General features: G+C 47.3%; 1 protein-coding gene across 1 annotated transcript in view; it reads right to left on the bottom strand.

Annotated features, from left to right (window-relative positions):
• Positions 1 to 6,988, bottom strand: part of ndst2a (N-deacetylase/N-sulfotransferase (heparan glucosaminyl) 2a) — a 111,652-nt gene extending 104,664 nt beyond the window's left edge. The window contains exon 1 of the mRNA XM_064317440.1: positions 6,574 to 6,988. The gene's annotated coding sequence lies outside the window, so the exon portion shown is untranslated. The remainder of the gene's footprint in view (positions 1 to 6,573) is intronic.
• Between the last annotated feature and the right edge of the window lie 1,266 nt (positions 6,989 to 8,254).

Below are 8,254 nucleotides of genomic sequence, written 5' to 3' on the forward strand. Positions count from 1 at the left end.
GACACTTTTGTGGACCAACCGACTGACAGAGCTATAGAGCTGCGGTCACAGCTAAAAAGCCTCATTCAATGCAAAAACCAATCAGAGTTGCCGGACCCAAAGAAACAGGCCTGTCCTCTGGCCTCGCGTGGCCGTTTAATAGACGGAGCTGTCTGACCGCAGTCCACTTTGCCCACTCGCAGATGATAGGCCGCTCTGCCCTTTGAGAGCACAACGGTCACGACGGCCAACAGGGCTCTGTTTCGCACGGTCTCGCAGTCGCAGCGCTCCGACTCGGCCTCAGGGCGAGCCGTGTCGCTCGTAAGGAGAACGGCCGCGCCCCTCGCGCTCACCGCTGGCCCCTCTCTTTTACTCCAGCGTCCGTCTAGAGCTTCGCGACAGCCATGTTCATCCCGCGTCCTTCCGCGGCAAAAAGCTGTTATTATTATTATTCTTTTTTTCTTGCTCCCGAGGAGCGCTATCATCCCACATTAGCCCTGCTAATTAGCCCGGGCTGCTGAATGAACGGGCTGGATGAATGGGTTGGAGGAGCGGTCTTATTTAATGCATGGGTTGGCGTTGTAGAGGCCGCTCTACTGTTGTGAGTGCAGTAACTGAAATGGGGGGGGGGGCGGGCGGGGCGTGGGGGGGGGGGGGGGCAGGGCGTTCGAGTTCGCCCCAGACGGAGACGGCGTCGCGTGTTTGGAGTCCTTCCTCCCGCGCTCAGTCCGCCATCGCGGGGAGGCGTGGCTACGTCCCCGGACGCCGATTGGCCCGTAGCTCAACGAGCGCGTAAATTCCCCGACGGCAGGAACGCACCGGGCTCCGCCCCCAATCAGGGCTGCGACGCGTTAACGAACGCGCGATCGTATCTAAAGACCCCCCCCCCCTCCGCGAGTGCTCGCCCAGGCCCTGGCAGCCCCCCAGCAGGAAAACGCCGGGGGATTGTTGGGGGGCTTATGCGCTTAGCGAAGGCATTTCGGGGGCCGCAGGAGATTAGCATGTTTGGCCGAGCACAGAATTCCTCCTCCTCCTCCCCACCCCCCCCCCACCACCCCGGGTCAGCACCGGGGAAGTGGGGAGGGGGGTGGAGTTCGTCGGGACAGATAAGGAAGTTGTTTCAGGCCTACAAGGGATTTCAAACTGGCCACACCCAATCTTATCCTGAACACACACCCCCGCTAGGAAACGGGCTAGAGACAAGGAAACGACGCTAACCCATCTGTGTGGCCCGCGTAAACTACACCAACAGGCACATTCATGTGCATGCGTGCATTCAATTTGATTTCTCTCATCTTTGTTTCTCGTACCATGCAAGTTTATTTCTGGAACAATTTTTACGATACGTTAAGACATTCGTCAGGCTGTGGCTTCTGATAAACCTTTGAGACAGTAACTTTCAACTCTTCAATGAAAGTAACCTTCAATAACCACAACGGTTGTCTTGACACAGAATTCAAGACAGCATGATTGGCCAGTGCCTTTCCCCTCAAATTCATTGCCTGTCTGCAGTCCCTCACATCTCAAATGGACAGGAAGATTATAAAAGCCAATTGGCCTCAAACTATGGGCAATTTTATAAAGCAATGCTAACTGCCTGATCGTGCAGCTAATTTTGCAGGAGAAAGGCAGGGGGAATTTTCCCTGTCAGACGGGCGGTCCAGACGGGCAGCGGAGAGAGAGAAGACCTGACCTGCTGCACATCAGTTTCACTGGCTTCCTGCATCCTGCGACTTACCACCAAATAACTTGGTTCCCCGCGGACTCTCTTGAAATAAAAAAGGTCCCAAACGGAGATGCTTGCATATTAATAATAGAAACTGCTAGGAGCAGGAACACATTGATCTTCTCTGTGTGTGTGTGTGTGTTGGGGGGGGGGTGTTCAGGCTTAACAGTCTCCCCACCTGCTGCTGCAGCAGCATGGTCCCAGTCCGCTCGCCTCATCGCGGGCAGGTTTTTCAGTAAAAGAACCTTTCGATTGTTACCCCCCCGCCCCCCCAACCGTGTTGGTGAAAAGAATGTAGCGTTTGAGGCCCCGCTGATGCTGCGTAACCGCGGTAACCGCTGCTGCCGCCTCTCAAACCGCTCCGTTTCTCTCCGGCTTCTCCTGACGGCCACACGTTTCCCCGCAGAACCCGAACGGATCCCATCTCTGCTTTAATCCGCTCCGCTCGGCTAGCCTCGGCACGTCTCTCCCATTCGCTCAAAATGACGCGCGAGCAGATGACTGGACATAACCGCCATTCTTCATCCGTCGCCGTCTCCGCCCAACGGCGCCGCTCGATTACAGCCCCCTAAAGGATCGCCGGACGCCGTTGCCGAGGACGCTTCCGTCCCCTCGGATGGCTGCGACTCGGTCAGAGACGCTCAGACGCTGCGAACGCAGCTCGCTGAGCGCGTGCGTCCGTGACAGCCTCTCTGGGCATCTCCGTGCATGGGCCCAGCAGCCTGTGAAGAGCGTCTTGCAAAAACACTTCTGTGTTCCCACTCGACCGGCTCGGTCTTCTCCACCAAGGGCAAACCGCCCACCTCCACAGAGCGTACCAAAATGGGGGGGGGCAAATCCGGCTGACACCACAGACCGCGGAGAGAGCAAGGCCCACGGTGGATATGAATGGATGACAGATCCGAGTGCAAGAAATCCCAGCTAACACAAAATGTCCTTGCAGTGTCCCTGGAATGTTTTTACGAATGTGATAATCGACTGTGCGAGGACATTTTGTGTTTGCTAGGATAACTCCTGAACCCTTGAGTCCGACAGGGAGGCTCGCTATCCCCTCTGTAGCCACGGTAAAGCTGACAATCTCACCCCTGCTGATCCCAGAATTTCTCACGCCAACGGACTCAAGCTGCATGCACCATGGGAAATACTTCCTCGCTGTACATACCTCAGATATCCCTCATCGCGCAACAAAAGCTGCCTGTGCCAAACAGAAACAAAGCTTAAGTACAACTCCAGAAAGGGAACTATCCCTTTAAATGACATCGGGCAAACAGTACTTATGTGAAATGTTTTTGACGATACTTCTCTTTCATAGCATACACAGTCTATGGGAACAATCACAAGCAGTACCTGATACTATGTGTGTCAATGTTCCATGAAATAATGCCTGCTTGCCTGCCAGTACTCAGTAAAGAGTATCAATTTCTCCTCCAATTTCCGTTTTTCCCCCCCACAAAATGCCCAGATGAACTTAATGGCCTGGATTTTATAATACTGCGATACTTAATCATTACATATTGCAACTATATTTATTCTGAACGACTTCACAGCACAGCCACTGTTGTGACGACCAGGGGAACTGGCAGCACATTTTTCCCCCCATGCGAGCCAAACTGCGCCAACACGACCGCCAAGAGTGGGCGAGGGAAGACAGGAACATCCACCATGCAGATGGCGCTCGGCTACTGAAACAACACCGCTCCAGTCCGCGACGATTAAGCCTTCCAAGTGAGGCTGCAGCTCTTCGCTGGCGTTCTGAGTCTGGGTGTGTGTGTGTGTGTGTGTGTGTGTGTGAGTGTGTGTGTGTGTGTGTGTGTCTGTGTGTGTGTGTGTGTGTGTGTGTGTGTGTGTGTGTGTGTGTGTGTGTGTGTGTGTGCGTGCGTGCGTGTGTGTGAGTGTGTGTGTGTGTGTGTGCATGTGTGTGTGTGTGTGTGTGTGTGTCTGTGTGCGTGCGTGCGTGTGTGTGAGTGTGTGTGTGTGTGTGTGTGTGTGTGTGTGTGTGTGTGTGTGTGTGTGTGTGTGTGTGTGTCTGTGTGCGCGTGTGTCTGTGTGCGTGCGTGCGCTTATGCGTGTGCATCTCAGACATCAGTAATGTGGGTGTGTGTGTGTGTGCGTATCTGTGTGTGTGTGGGGGGGGGCAATGACCAGCAATGACCGATTTAGAGAGATCACTTAGGCTACAGGTGCCACGAGACCAATGTCTGATCAATGTTCAGGATGCTGTGCAGAGATGAGGGGCTGGGGTTTGCACCGCCGGTTCATCGTGGGGAGCGAGTGGGAATTCTGGAGCGGAGCGGAGCGTGTCCGATCCGTTCCGTGTGACGATTCGCACCGGGTTTCCAGGGCCCGCTCCCAAGCCTGCGTTGTGCCTGGTGTTACTCTCACAGGGTCACACACTAAAAAAGAAACCAAGCCTTGCTCCACTTTCAAAAGACACCAATTAATAATCTCTGCACAGAAATACTCGCCTCGTGAAAGCCACCCCGGACCTTGCTCTTAATTATAAACTGGTTATCTCCGACATCGGTAACGTGCTCTGAGGACTGAAATCGGCTTTAGCCCAAAGCTCTGCACTAATTTGGCTTTCCGCTCCAAACCGAAATAAGGAAGGATCTTTGAAAAATTGACTTGGGGGGAGGGGGGAGGGGGTAAGGCGGGGGGGGAGGAGAAAGAGCATTCTCAAAGTAGTCCATTTTCTACACCCAGTCAAATCCCACAGAGCCACAGGGCCTTGTAAACTGAGCTACCAGCATTCTGGGCAACTACTATGCATTTCTATTTAACGCCTACCTCTCATTGGGACATATGGTACACATCTTTGGCACACAGACAACTGGTGGAGATTGTGTGGACATTGACGGCTTGTTGGGTAGGGCTTCCACATGTCACATAACATGGGGGCCCAGAACAAGTGAAATTGGACATGTAGCCAAGATCATCCAAGTCTATGTAGGTTAGGTGCACCTGAGATTAAGACTAGCTATCACTGCTACCACTAATCACTCATCCACTAGCCTTGCCAGCTCACACTGTGGTTCGAGTAATTATGAACTGGCCAACTCATGCTGCATTAAAAAAAAGGTTTAACAGTGAAATTTAACAAAACACGAACACTGTGTACTACCATGCAAGAGTGTTTTCGTTTCCAAGCTTAACCAACCATAAAAGTGTGCACATTTTACCACAGTCATGACTGTCTACAATCTAGTAGTAGTAATTCAGTTAAACCAAAGAGCATGTGGCTCCTTGCGCAGGAAATGATGGAAATACCTGAACTCGTATCCCCCACAAAAGAAAACGGCTTGGCAAACAGTCTTAGGAACAGTCCACACTCCGGTCTCACAGCGTTGACGAACTCGCACGAAAGGGTTAATGGGTGATATATTGCCGAACTGCAAATGAATTGACGGCATATTGGTAGCAAAGCGTTACCTGCATAATAACTAAAACAACCATCATTCACGACGGTCCGAAATAGAACATAACACCCGTAAAGGAAACACACTTCGTTTTCTTCGGCGGATGGATGGTTTCCAATAACAGATCAAACTGATGAGATGATAAATGATCACACTGATAACAAATTCAATATCCGAGACTAGCGACAAACTGTTAGCAGCCATTCGTAAGATAAATTTGCTAGTCTAAGTATCTTTCTGGCAAAACGGTGAGCGAAGCAGGCTAACTAGGTAGATAGAAGTTGCGTTAGCAAGCTACATCTATGAACCTTGGCAATCTAGACATCCAATTGATGCTAACTAGCAACACGTATCTCTAGAAGATACGCAATCATTTTTTCAAGACTGGCTAGTTCCAAGTTAGCCAACTGGCTAGCTGAACAACACCATACACTCCTAAATTTCATAGATACATTCCCCGCACACAGGCGTCAAATTTGCAATTTAGGAAGTTGAATTCACTAGCTATTGTACGTGGGTTATCAGCGGAGCCATCGTCGTCACTTTAATGTGAATCAACAACACTACGTTAATCACTCTTCCATAAACTGTGACTTGTAGGTAGTCTTAGCCACCGTTGGCCAAATGGCTACAATGCGATCACATAGAAATAGTAACGACACGTTCGCTAAAAACAAACATCACATTATCATTCTTTACAAAAAACACAGTTAGTCTATCTGACTAGCTTTGAATAAACGACCGCATCAAACTACGTTAGCTAGATAGTCTACCAAGGCAGAAGAAATCACAGAACACCATCGACTGGCAGACAAAAAGTTAACGTTAAGTTAGCTGAAAACAGGTGGAATAAGAACAATACCTCGCATTTAACTGGCTGGTTTACCTCACCAGCAAGCTATTCTTTAAGACTACAGATGGTTAAATGATGTTAGCTTGATTTACAATTCAATTTCATGAAATATTTTTGATAAGATCAAATTCTGAAATTAGAAATCCAACTAAATTGGACGTCATTGATTTCCATGAACATATCCAGTTCGACTGAAAGCAGATTAAAACTTTCATTCGATCCAGCTTATTCGGCTAGCTAACAGCTAGCTGCCGTTAGTGCTAGCTCTCACTGCCTACCTCTCTTAACGTCTCATCCAACTACCTGAATGGATTAGCAAGCTAACCTTGTTTTTTATTCATGAAAACATGGTCCATAATGCCACAGAACACTCAGTCATATAACTTCACCTTGAAATTCGCTACAGAAAACGCATCCTGAATTTCCAATGCAAGAAAAAGCGGAATCAGGGTGACTAGTGAATTGGCATCGCAAGCCGATGAGATGGCTGTGTGGCTTACGCTAGCTAGCTATGAAGCAACGTTGCACACCAGCCATTGCTTCTTACTCGATGCGTCCAAACAAAAAAAAACAAAAACAAATTGGAACGAGCAACTTACCACTACAAGCGTTCTGGAAACACGCCTCAGAAGGAACTCACCGAGAACTAAAATATTTCAATATGATAAGTTTAAAATGTGTTTGACCGCATCCCGTACAATTCCGCCATCTTCATTCAGCAATTGATTGGGCTCTGCCGAAACTCGGGAGTAAACCAACACTCGGGGAAAGGGGGAGGGCGCTTTTCCCAAAGTCTTGCACTTTAAAACTGTGGTTACTTGAAGGAATGTGTAGATCGAGGGGGGGAAAGTCCATGTTAATATTACCATTCCAAGCGCCACGTTTGTTTGTAACACGCCAAACTACCACAAATCGTCGGAAAAAATAAAGATCCTAACCCCCTCCCCACAGAACACATGCGGATTTGGTCAACCAGGTCCAAATGAAAGCACCTCCGCCTGAGCTTCTTTCAGGTAAGGGGCCCCAAATGGGAAAGCGTTGACACGAAGCGTGGCTCAGATACTTCTCTTTCATATACGATTGTTGCCACTCTCAAAGCTTATTCGTTACTCAGACGTCGGAACATTATCCGCTGTTCAATTCACATACAATTATGTAACACTTGCATTTGGAAAAGGATGCGCAACATAATGCGATTGAAGCGGCACGATTTTGTTAAATAGGCTTCATACCGAGTGACAATTTTCATCTTGGCTTAATGTTGAAATGTTCTGAATGCAGACGTATGTGTATGCTGGGCTTCGTTCCAACCACAGTTTCGATTCCAGAATTTTAACAAGATGTTATTTTTTTCCAAAGTGTTTTTCACTATTAGAAGGATTATTTACCACATTGTCAGAAACAGCTATGTATGAAGAATGCAAGCCCCATGTGCACATCATGCTATATTGCAAACATTAAAGACAATTGCAATTACATAAAAAGGTTTTGTTTTTTTAACTTATCAAATTAAATATTGAAGACTTAAGGCTGATAAAAACTAACAATTTGGTAAATAGTAAAGAATTCAAAGACAAAGCAAATGACGAGCCAAACTGCATTTTCTTAATAATTTTATAGAAAAAATGAAAGGGCTTAAAACGTGTTCAACAACCTTTTTAGGGGCCTATTTATGTATCTTAATCTTTAATTTGATCCATTAAAAAATTAACCCCTTTTTACGAAGTGCTTCAATTGAACACAATATGTGCAATGTGAACATTTTATGTGGACTTTTATTCTTCATGGCATGCATAACTATTAATGGCATTATGTAGTTTCAGAGGTTAAACAATTCATCTGATCACAAAAAGAGAACCCAATTAAGATAAATTAAAAGATTGATAAAATTGCGGGATTTTAATTGTGGTTGAAACGAAAACCAGCATAGTTGTCCCCCAGGACTGAGCATGGGAAACACTGCCATATATGCATTACGTTATGCATTCCAGACCTTTCATGGCAATCTCTCTCAACTGTGCATGTGTGGTAGGCTAAACTGATATAAACCATTTCTAATGAACCATATATTATTGTGTGTTGTGTCAAATTTCAGTCAGAAACGAATCATTCTACAATGTGTTTTTTTTTTTTTGTGACAGTGCGAGTGAACGACCCCCCATTATTTTAAGGCAGCCAATAATTCAGGTGACGTTCAAAATTTATACTCTACCACCCCCTGGTGGAAAATAACAAAAACGTTTCTGCAATACAATAAATGTTTGGAAAATACTTTTTTAA

Source organism: Anguilla rostrata, chromosome 18 (assembly GCF_018555375.3).
Source record: "Anguilla rostrata isolate EN2019 chromosome 18, ASM1855537v3, whole genome shotgun sequence".
In the NCBI taxonomy this organism is placed as follows: Eukaryota; Metazoa; Chordata; class Actinopteri; order Anguilliformes; family Anguillidae; genus Anguilla; species Anguilla rostrata.